This window comes from Capsicum annuum, chromosome 6 (genome assembly GCF_002878395.1).
Source record: "Capsicum annuum cultivar UCD-10X-F1 chromosome 6, UCD10Xv1.1, whole genome shotgun sequence".
NCBI classification, from domain to species: Eukaryota; Viridiplantae; Streptophyta; class Magnoliopsida; order Solanales; family Solanaceae; genus Capsicum; species Capsicum annuum.
This window is the reverse complement of record NC_061116.1, coordinates 82,187,988-82,200,653: the sequence shown is the minus strand read 5'-3', so window position 1 is coordinate 82,200,653 and position 12,666 is coordinate 82,187,988. Positions and strand designations below refer to the sequence as shown.

Here is a 12,666-nt window from a genome sequence, read left to right as displayed (position 1 = left end):
TTAGAGATTAAAGAAGCACTAAATTATTGATTCTAAGAAAGAGCACCTTAGCTATTAGCTTGTATAACATAGGGCAACAGGCAATGGGTTTAAACTCTCTAATGGTAGTAGGATTTGGCACTAGAAGAGAACTACAACCACCAAAATATCTGAAGAATAAATGCATTTATGAAAGACGGGTGGAGCCAGGATCATATATCACAAGGGCCTTAGTGAAAGAATTACGCTATATATATAAGACGAAAAGTATATTTTTATGTATATATAATAGATACTGAATCCCTTGATTTCTTTCGTGTGTTCACCTATTTATATTCAAAACTCCCTTAGTGAAAGTACCGACTTCTCCACTGATGAAAAACCACATTCAAGTGCTGGGTAAGTGAAAATGGTAATACTTTTTGCTTTGGAAACTGATTGTGATGGAACTTACCTTTAAGCCTAAGATTGTAGAGTTTCTATCAGTTCATAAAGTTAATATCATATACTCTAGATAATGACTATAGATGAGCAGTTTCTAAGGCTGTAATCATTGAAAATGACAAATTAAATAACTGACCTTTCAAACTTCTAAAGTCTAATGTGTTCAGTTTTCTTGTTCAAGATGTGGTGTGAATGGTGTAGACGTCAATATTATTTTCCTAGTTTCCAACATGTGTATCTTGTGAGGGCTCTCTAGTTAGTATAGATGATCTTTGCAATTATCTGTTAGATTACTCTACGCCATATTTTAAAGACACCAGAAAATGTCTGGCACTTTGCTAGATTGAATCAAAAAATAGCACACACACAAAGTATTGTTAACTTTGTTTCAACATTTTTATCCATTCAAGATTGTGTTTTATGATTTTTTTGGTTCTAAATTATGGTCATATATACAAGCAAAAAACCAGGCTGACTTATGCTCTCCAAAGAGTTAAGGTTTCATCATTTGAATTTAGATAGCTTTAAGACTTCATACATCCAGCATTGTATTCTTGAGATGAAAGTTGCGCGTGCATGAAATCTTAGGCTAAAAAAATATTAAAAAAATGTAAGTTTCCAACTTTTGACCATTGACTATATCTTCTATTGCAGGCCAATATCTAATGTTTTGAGTGATCTTAATATAAAAGTCAGATCAGCCAGTTTTGCTCTTCACAAGGTACAAAATTGAAGTATGCAATCTTTCATCCTCTCATGTAATTTAATCTAACACTTTTCATCATCATTGCAATGCTCAAGTCTATGGAAAAACAGAAGTTGTGCAAAGAAATGGCTAGTCTAAAGTACCTTGAAAAAGATTGATGTTTTAGCCGTTATAAGAAGGCTACCGATATCAATACAGCTGTGTTGAGGAGAAAAGAAAAGTCAATAGCCAGATGTAAAAATAGAACTACAGAACTTAAGTTATGTGCTTCGTGTTAAAATTAAGAAAAATGAAAGAAGAATATCTTGGATATGTCACACCCCTTTTTCAACCGAAAAGAATAGATTTTAAGCTTTGAAAGGGTTTTATTATTAAAGTGACAAAAATAAAGATTTGTTTTAAAAAATGATTTATTTCACAATTAAATTCAGAGTCGCCACTTGGCATAATCCGGTGTGCCAAGCCACCTTTGGAAAATCCTTTCCGAAATGATTTGACTCTTTAAAACTAGTCTGCGAACAAAGATTCCAGCTAAGGAATTCTATTGACCGAGGGGAAGGTGTTAGGCACCCCTCGATCCCATAGTTCAACCACGGTCGCATGGTGGAGCGTATCGGCTAGTACAACATTATGAATGTATAAACCAACAAACACATAAACATGAAACAAATAATCAAACAAACAAAATCAAAATTAATATCCAGTCCAATTTATTATACACCCAAGATAAAAAAGCACTGAAATGTAAACCTACGCTAACCTACATTAATCTTAAACTACGCTCCATGTGGTGCCTTGGGCCTTGATCACGAGCCTCTTTTGCGTACAACTTTCTCGAGGCATTCCTATGATAAATAATACAAATACCTTGAGGCATTCCCCAACCAAATAAGTACAAATTGAGTCAGATGCGATAAAATAAAACCATTCAACACATATTTCAAAAATTCAACAAAATCACAAATTCTAAACTTTGCCTACCCAACCTACGTTTGCCTACCCATTCGACCTATCATGATACTGTCAAGTTTGATAATATATTGACCATTTCAAATTAAACAACAATTCAACGAATTAAACTAACTGACATCCACTCCTTTTTATTAGTTTTCTATTCACACCTCACGATTAACAAAATTCAACTTAAAATCAACCAATCAAACTATGATAATTACAGAGAAACTCAAACACATCACCAAATCATATCACCAAACACGTTAAGATAATAAAAGAGTAGAGTTAAGAATTTGGACCTCAAAATAATTAATTTCTGTTGATAATAATGAGTTAACGAGGCATGAACTCAAAATCTCAAATAAAAACCTCAATAGCGACAAAAAATCCAACTCGGTATCAAGAAATATAACTCAGAAAAATTTGACGCCAACAGAAAAAACCCCAAAATCAATGATTTCCAACCGTTCATAAACTAACCCACTAGAATCAGAGCTAGTTGGCCGTTTGTGCCTCTCCAAAGCTCCGGCAGACCACTTAGCCCACAAACCAGGGGATCTCTCCGACTAGATCTTGCCAGAAAAAGCCAGAAATAGAGAAGGGTAGGGGATTTCACGGAGTTGCGGGTGACGGGCTTTAATGGGTGACGCCTATTCCGGCAAAAAACTCACCGAAGATAGTCAACTCCATCCATTTATCTCTTCTTCTTTGACCAGATCTCTCTGTCTCTCTCTCTTACTCGATCTCTCTCTATTTTCCTCTCTTCGTCACTCTCTTTCTCGATTCTCCCTACTTTAGTGTTTCTCGATCACCATTGACCCTTCTCTCACTGTGTGCGTGTGTGTGTATTTCTCTCTGTGTATGAGTGATGTTCCAGTGAGAGTGTGTTGGTGAGGATGAGTGTTAGGTGGGTATGTAAGAAAATGGGTAGGATTAGGTAGGGGTAGGGTAAGGAGATGTGAAAAATGAGTAAAAAATAATATTTGGGCGGACAAAATTACGTGTCTATAGGATACATTTCTAATATGATTGATAATTTATCATTATTTTTAGTTCCCTCTGGTTTCGCAAAGTGAAAGAATTAGAAAGCTGCTGCTAGAGGCTACGGGTACAAAGGTTTCAAGAATCAATCTTTTGGTCTTCCTGGCGGATATGATGCATTTGAACTTTCTGCAAAGTTCTGCTATGGAGTGAACGTTTAGATTACCATATCAAACATGGTGTTACTTAGATGTGCAGCTAGGTTCATAGAAATAATAGAAGATATCTCCAAGAAAAATCTGGAAATTCGTATTGAGGTATTCCTTAAGGATGCGGTATTTCCAAACATATCCAACTCAATATCTGTTCTTCATCGCTGTGAAACATTACTACCGGTATCTAAAGAAGTCAATCTTGTTAGCCAGTTAATAAACACAATTACAAACAAAGCCTGTAAAGAGCAGCTAACATCTGGTTTGTCAAAGCTAGAGTATAATTTTCCACCCAAACCTGTTCAGTGCGTTGATTCTGAGACACCATCAGAATGGTAGGGAAAATCACCTGCGGTGCTAAATTTGGATTTTTTTCAGAGAGTTCTATCGGCAGTAAAAACAAAAGGTCTTAAAAAAGACATTATCAGCAGAATTTTGAAAAATTATGCCCAAAAATCTCTTCAGGGCTTGTTCATCAAGGACCCTCAATTGGTTAAAGAAAGTTTCTTGGATTTGGATTTGCAAAAATAACAAAGGATCATTGTCGAAACAATATCTGGCTTACTACCAACACAATCCAGGAAAAGCGCAGTGCCAATGGCTTTTCTTTCAAGTTTGTTAAAGTCTGCTATAGCAGCATCAGCATCGACTTTCTGAAGGTCTGATCTAGAGAGACGCATTGGTCTGCAGCTAGATCAGGCAATTCTTGAAGATATTCTCATACCTGCAAATCCACATGGAAACAGGCACAACCCTTTCTATGACATAGATTCTATATTGAGGATTTTTTCCTTTTTCTTGAAATAGAAAATTTTTTCCCAAGAGGCAAAAGTTTATTCTTTAATTGTACTGATTAGATTATTAACATATATGAAACTCTTGCCTCATGGGCAAGACTTCAGAAAATTGTTGAAATTGAAAACTTTTGCCCAAGAGGCAACAGTTTATTCTTTAATTGCACTGATTAGATTATTAACATATATGCAACTCTTGCCTCATGGGCAAGACTTTAGAAAATTATTGAGCTTGAAAACTTTTGCCCAAGAGGCAACAATTTATTCTTTAATTGCACTGATTAGATTATTAACATATATGCAACTCTTGCCTCATGGACAAGACGTAGTTAAGAAAATTATTAAAATTGAAAACTTTTGCCCAAGAGGCAAAAGTTTATTCTTTAATTGCACTAATTAGATTATTAACATATATGCCACTCTTTCCTCATGGGCAAGACTTAATTTAGAAAATTGTTGAAACTGAAAACTTTTGCCCAAGAGGCAATAATTTATTCATTAATTGCACTGATCAGATTATTAACATATATGCAACTCTTTTGTCATGGGCTAGAGTTAGTTTAGAAAATTATTGAAATTGAAAACTTTTTCCCAAGAGGCAAAAGTTTATTCTTTAATTGCACTGATTAGATTATTAACATATATGCAACTCTAACCTCATGGGCAAAACTTAGTTTAGAAAATTATTGAAATTGAAAACTTTTGTCCAAGAGGCAATAGTTTATTCTTTAATTGCACTAATTAGATTATTAACATATATGCAACTATTGCCTCATGGGCAAGACTTTGTTTAGAAAATTGTTGAAATCGAAAACTTTTGCCCAAGAGGCAACGTTTATTCTTTAATTGCACTGATTAGATTATTAACATATGTGCAACTCTTGCCTCATGGACAAGACTTTTTAATTTATTATTTAATTGCACTGATTAGATTATTGACATATATGCAATTCTTGCCTCATGGGCAAGACTTAGCTTAGAAAATTATTAAAATTAAAAACCTTTTCCCAAGAGGCAAAATTTTATTCTTTAATTACGTTGATTAGATTGTTAACATATATGCAACTCTTGCCTCATGGGCAAGACTTGGTTTAGAAAATTGTTGTACAAATGGTATACTATTTAAATTGAAAACTTTTGTCCAAGAGGCAAAAGTTTATTCTTTAATCACACTGATTAGATTATTAACATATATGCAACTCTTGCCTCATGAGACAAAACTTAGTTTAGAAGCTTGTTGTACTGTTATTATAAACATCAAATACAAATTTTTACTAATATTCTTTTGCTCATCACAGGTTTCAGTATGTATTTTTGGCTTATAGCGCTTCAATCATTGAGTTACATGTTTAGCCCAAATAATATTGGACGAGCTAAAATAGGGACCTAGTTAATAAATATATTGGTCCAATATGTGAATTTGTTACCTCTCTCGCACTAGTATTATTGACATTGACACTTTTTATTCTCGAGACCAACTGGTAAAGTTATTTTTTTAGAGGATACATATAAATATATATATATATATATATATATATATATATATATATATATATATATATATATATATGAAGGCTTTTTAAGTGTGTCCACCAAGCTTCTAGTCACATTAGTTGTTAAGTATGTTATGTGTCCAAGCTTCTAATCACTTAAGCTTTATACTGTTAAGAAGAAATTTTAACTTTCTAATATTTATATTCAAGAAAAAGTTTGGAAAGTAAGATATTTCACAAAACACCAGCAATGTCAAACAATGTACATGAAAAAAACAAATAAACACATGGTTCTCTTAGTAGTAAAAGAACTCAAAAACATCCTTCCCCCTTCCCCAAAGCCTGGAGCAACAAATGTTGCACACACATTAACAATTTAATTTAACACAACTACTGGCAAAGCATGTCATTCCCCCTTATGTGTTCTTCTTATCCTAGAACCAGGCTTCTAATAGAAGAGAAGCTAGTTCACATCTTGCAACATTACCATATTTATACGTATTGTACTTTCAGTGCACGCCAGTAAGCTTCCCAATTACTACCTTCTGATGGAAAGAAACCATTAATTTTGAGCATTCCCTATTGTAGAAAATAAGGCACACAATTACACATCTTTGTCTATTCGATAAAGGGATGTACATTTACAAGTATCTTTAAAAACAAAATATACTTACAAAATCTGATTTTTGTCGTAGCTGCTATGCTTCTCACAGGTTATGTTCCACTCTTTGGACACACTGAGAGTGCACTGAGCATTAAAGACAGTTGCAACAGCAAGAATTGATGTTGGGAATATAAGCATTTCGTATTCAACTAGACATAGCTCAATCAAGAAGAAAGACACGAGCTCCACCTGATTTAAATAATGACAAAATATTGTATGAGTAGTGATTCATATTGTTGCATTACTTCTTCATGTGACAAAGACGTTTAACCGACGTTCTTATCAGATTGAGAGGCTTTAAGGAACCGTCGGATAAACACATAAGTTGTAGGTACTGTCATGTTGAACTGTAAGACATTAACTATCAACTTCTCCTGTGGATAAGAAAACGATTGAAATCATTTAGCGAGGAAGAACAAAATGGAGATACAAGTCCTGATAATGTAAGATTTTGGTCTTTAAACTAACCATTTCAAGCACTTTTTTTCTAATATAAGCCTTGTTAGGGATCAAAATTAGATCCTCCACTACAGGTACAGAAATCTCTTCATACTTGCAAGCAAGAAGCAAAGCTGTTATTCAAACAAGCTGAAGTTTTTTCCTAATCACTAACTGAACTGGCAGGAATCTATTGATGAGATTCATAGTCAAATACAAGGTCTCCTCCATCATTTCAAACTTGTAGTGAACCTATAAATTGGATTAGACATTAAATGACACCTAAAATTATCAAATTCTTCTTCATAAAACTCAGAAATGACATGCAACAGCAAACACTATATACCTCAATCAGTCAATTAATGAAGATGCCTCTCATCCTCTCATTGATATCAAATTGTTGTTCCATATAGTTTGGAGGGACGCAGCCAACAATCTGTAATTGAAAATGACATTAAAAGAAAGGGGTAAAAAATACACCTCCATTTCTTTCCAGATTTCCAATTAAAATTGAAACAGTAATCATCCTTGATAGAATAGCATCACAACAAAAATAGCCCAAGTATACCCTCTGTGTCTATATATCCTATGTTCTGCACCTATTATTTTACTGACTTAAAATTGCAGTCTATATTAAAATTAGACTAGCTTTTGTGAGTAATTTGGCAATCTATTAAGCTTAATGAGATCTTGTCCAAAAGAATTAGATAATTAGTTGAAAAATATGGGACTTCTTCTAACTCTACATACCATAATCCTAATGATCATGTACAACAACAACAACAACAAACCCAGTGTATTCCCATACAGTGGGGTAATGAGCAAGTACAAGTTGTAAACAAAAAAAACTTCTAACAAACAAATAGGGAGAGCGGAGATAACATCTCTACTTAAGCCTTCTTGTAGTAAGCATATATGTCATCAATGTATTTTACTACAGTGAATTCGTTCTTTTTATTAGAACTGTCTATGTCCACAACTGACCAATCTTTTGTATCTTCTACCTCAATTTCCTAATCTTGAATCAAAGATTTAACACATCAATGGCAATACACAAGAATTATATTCATAACCAAGATATATAGATCATAATAGCTTACCATCCTATCAATTTCCTTCATCATTGCTTCAGTATGCTGCACAAACATTGGTATGTGAGAATAACCAGTCGCCTTGTAATCTTCAGCATCGATAATAATATAGTCTTTTGTTTCATCTCTAATTGGATCCACTAGGATTAGTGGATTTGTTATCTGTGGATATACAATATTAACAGCAGCTCAATTATAAAATAAATCAGGAGGGGATAGACACTGTACCTCAGCTGCTGGTTTCTGCTGTTTGTTCGCGATTTATGCAGCTAACTTCCTGAAATGTTAGTAACCCCACATAAAAATTAAACATTACTCTATATTCAACTCCAACTTTATAAATTCTACGGCCAAGGGCCTACTTAGTATCATGCAACCATGAAATGAGCCAAACCTTGTGATCGAACGATGAATCAAAACAGGAAGGATCTTGTTAACAACATTGGATTTGTTTCTACAATAAAATGAAAATAAAGTTAAAATAGGTAGACAAATCGACGTTAAACTAAAAATTGAATGCCCCTCTTTCGCCTCTCTAACTATACACCTGGCTCTACTAGTGAATAGAAAAGTTACAACTTTACATGAAAGTTACAAAGATAGTAGGCAGACATTAGCCAATCCAAATATAGATTAGGATAGCAAGTGATAATACCGTGCCATTCATAGGTCGACCACAAGTTGCAAGTGAATAAAACCACTCCTTCGAATCCACAGCACAAGAGCCAAACACTAAACATTCGGGCAGCACGTCTTTTTCTTTAACGTATATATTTTTGGCACTTAAAATACATGAAAAATGAATACAATTAGAATATATACATTACCATAAGTACAAAATCACAAAATGAAAAGCTTAAAGATAGTAAACCTACTGTTTTGACGTATTCAATCCACACTCGATGAACACCCAAAAATTAGTATTCAAGCTCGACAGATTATCAAATACTTCACTATCACAGATGAAAGGATGCTTCTGATAAAAAATGGATTGCGAAGCATCCGAATTTAAATCTTCCACATATGGTACCGTCGTTCTTCTTCTTACCCGCCGTACTGTTCTCTGAATCAGCTGCTGGACTGTCCTTCGGATCACCAGTAGGAGATAAAGTGGGTGGAGCGGGAGGAGACATCATTGGAGTAGGAGAGCTAGCATCCGTAGTAGGTGCAGATACATCAGGTGCGGGTGCTGGAGATGTCTCCCGAGCTGGTCCTGGTGTCGGAGAAGGAGCTTTTCTAAATAATTCAATACAAAGGAGTATACCGTCAACAGTGAAAATGCATAATATAGTAGAGTCGATGACAGTTGAAGCTACAATGTCAACTTGAATATGAAAATAAATAAAACATAAAAATAAAGTTAAAGGAAAAAATAAAAACTGTAAAATAATAAAAAATAGAAAAATAAATTTAAAGGAAAAATAAAAAAGTGAAAAAAAGTAAAATAATAAAAGTAAAGGAAAAATAAAAATAATAAAAAATAAAATTTGAGAGGTAAGTGAACATGAAAAGTTTAAAAATATATATTTGGAGTGTAGAGGGGCAAAATGGTACTTTTAGTACATTAAAAAGTAAGGAAGACTATTCTTCAAAGACATTCTTATTTGGGGTCAAATATCTAAAGCCACCGATATTTGGGTCTATGGCATGCAATTTTCTACTTTTATACCCGACCTGCTAGGCCCACCATTTTCTTCTCCCTTAGCAAATTTAATTAACAGCAAAACCAACCCAGCCTCTACAGTAGCCCTAAATAAAAATACTCAACACAAAATCGGCCCAATTCTCGACTCGGCCCAATAATCCTTTTGCCTTTTTCCCCTTAACACCGTACAACAAACAGCGGAACAACCCCATTCAACATAGCAATAGCATAACAACACGTAGTCAACCACTGCGACCCGAACCCAGATGCCTTTTTAGCATTTTTGTCCCCCTCCTCCTGGTTTAGTGTCTATGTCAAAAAATTAAATTATTTTCATCTTTCTCAGTCCTTGATTCACTTTTTTAGGTAAAGAAATTAATTCTCAACAACTCTCTGCTTTGTCTCATTCTGGATGTGAAAAATTATTAAAGATTAGTTGAAAATTTTAGATTTTGAGGTCCATAATTGAAAAATAGCTCCAAACCCTCCAACCCTCACCCTCCAATTTCGTTCAAGCTCCTGTATAGTTTAAGTGTGGCCGAAACAAGAATTTGGGAAATTAAAAATTTTAAAAGTAATGTGCAATCACAAGCTGCCACATCATCACTTTGGTCCCCAACTAAATTGAGTTCAAATTTGATTTCCTAGATTCTAATTATTGTTTCTAGTTTTAATTTTGTTGGTTCTATCACTAATTAATAACTAGTAAGTACCTACTAGGTTGGAAATTAGTCTAGAGTCATTTATTTCGTGTCTTTGGTTTTTGTGTACCTTTTCTTAATTTTAATTCGTAGTAATTTGCTGGTTCAAGTCCGTGAATACTTCTATTTGAGTCATATAAAAAAAAAATCAATTCCGTACCAAAGCATATTCACCACTCAATTTATTTGCCATGTATTGCCAAGTTTTCAACACTTGTGAGACCAAGTGTGAAGTGAGATCCATGTAAGAGTGTGGTGAGGCTTTTGTTTGCTCGTTTTGAAGGTTTTTCTTTCCTAATTTTTTTTGCTTCATAGGTACATTTTATCATGGAACACGAGGGTTCTTCAGCCCAACCTTAGGGAAATGACATTGGTAGAGCTATCTTGGCTCGAATTGAGACTCTTAACTTTGACTTAAGGAATGAGATCAAGATAATACAAACAGGAATAGAATCCATAAAGGGTGACATGACTAGAATTAATTCAGGTTTGGATAGACTATGTCCACAAAAACCTCCATAAAACCCCATGCTTTAACTCCAAAGACAAACCCATCATCAACTAAATCCAATGCTTCCTTCCCAATATCCACTAAACCAAAATCAATCCATCAAAGTAGGAGAAGTGAGGGAGTTAAAGTCCAAAGAGAATGAGGCCAAGCCTCAAGATAGAAAAAAAGGGTGGAGAATTACAAGACAAATGTAAATAAAAAAGGGAAAGGGAAAATAAGGCCTCAAATTATGAGAAAGAAAAGGGAAAGACAACTATGTTTGTGGGACTTGCCCATGAATGTCCAATGTTACTCACTAACGCAAATACTAGAACTTTACCTATCATTGATTCTTCTTATTTGCAGGATAAAGTTCCTAAGTTATCAATGAATAATCAGTAAGGACTTTTACGTAAAAATGACCTAAAGGCTCCCTTGGCCAAGAACTCCAAAAGACTGGACTGCCCTAGCCTAAACTAAGGTATCATTGCTACCCCATTCATTCCCTTGAGCTAAAATTATTGTCATATGACTTCTTGTGACATGGTCATGGGTTTGGTTGAAGTAGAAGTACATGTTCCCTTACTTAGTAGATATTTTATTATGAACAATGATCAACTTACTCTTAGGGATACTCCATACACTTCTTTGAGCTTGAAATATCGTGATGTACCCTCTGGTGTATTGGTCTCGGGTTTACTTGTCATAGGGGTACATGTTTCTTCTCTTAATAGCTCTCTTAGTTTTTACCATGATCAATGTGCTCCTATGTATATTCCACTACTTGAATATGTGAATTGTGGAATTGGAAGCCTTTAAGTTAGTGTTGATGCTTGGGATATTGATCTTGTCAATGAGTATGGTCCTTTCAACTTGTGTAATAAAAACCATGATATTAGTCTTGTTCATAGTGTCCTGGTATATGTCTAAGTTGTGTGTAATAAGTTGAATGATTGTGAGAAAATTAGCGAAATGAAAGGAGTGGGTCATCTCGGCTTAAACCTTTGTCTTCTAGTTCCATTTGATCCCGGAATCCCTTTGGGGTATGGTGGAATAACTTCTGGTCATGTACATTTTCTTTTGATGTTGATGCCATTCACTTCACTTATATCCTTTTTTCAAAGTTTTTCATGACAAATACAAAGGATATATAGATGTATGTCAAAAGTGAACAACCTTGGCTTGTCAGTATTACTTTTGGTACTAATGCTAACCCTCTCCCCTTAAGGAATGTGTGCTTATTTCCTTTCCTGTCTTTGGTTTTTCAAGGTGCAAATTTGAGGGCAAATTCCTTTCAATATGAGTGGTTGGTCATGCCATTTGGCGTTACAAATGCTCCTAGCATCTTTATGAGGATAATGAATCATGTGATGAAACCTTATATTAGGAACTTTGTGCTTATTTAGTTTTATGATGTGTTGGTGTATAGTAAGTCTTTTTTATGAACATGTGAATCATTTGAGATGTGTGTTTGATGTTCTTCGAAGGGAGAAGTTTTATGCCAACATAGATAAGTGTTCTTTTGGTGTTTATAAATTGGGATTTTTCTGTTTTGTTGTCAGCTCAAGGGGTGTAGAAGTGGACAAATCAAAGATAGACTTTATACGAAATTGGTTGACCCCTAAGATTATTAGAGAAATCCAAAGTTTTCATGGGTTGCAAAGCTTTTATAGGAGGTTTGTCAAAGGTTTTAGCTCCATAGCAGCCCTCGTGACCGAGGTTATTAGAAAGGACCAACCCTTTAAGTGGGGTGATGAGAAAGCTAAGGCATTTGAACCCTTCAAAGATACGGTCATCTCGGCACCTTTGTTTCAATTGCTTGATTTTGATAAAATGTTCAAAGTAGAGTGTGATGCTAGTAAGGTTGGTATTCAGGCTGTTTTGATGCAAGAAGGGAATCCTGTTGCTTATTTTAGTGAAAAGCTCAAAGGGGCAACTCTTAATTATTCAACTTATGAATTGGAGTTGTATGTCCTTATTAGAGCCTTGGGTAATTGGAAACATTATTTATGGCCTAAGGAGTTTGTGATATGAATGGATCATGAATCGTTGAAATACCTTAAGAGCCAAGACA

The 12,666-nt window shown here is 34.5% G+C and overlaps 2 pseudogenes; one reads left to right on the top strand and one right to left on the bottom strand.

The window, feature by feature from the left end:
• Positions 1-496: 496 nt before the first annotated feature.
• On the top strand, positions 497-4,083 carry LOC107874249 (annotated as a pseudogene).
• A 1,776-nt stretch (positions 4,084-5,859) lies between these two features.
• Positions 5,860-10,295, bottom strand: LOC107874298 (annotated as a pseudogene).
• Between the last annotated feature and the right edge of the window lie 2,371 nt (positions 10,296-12,666).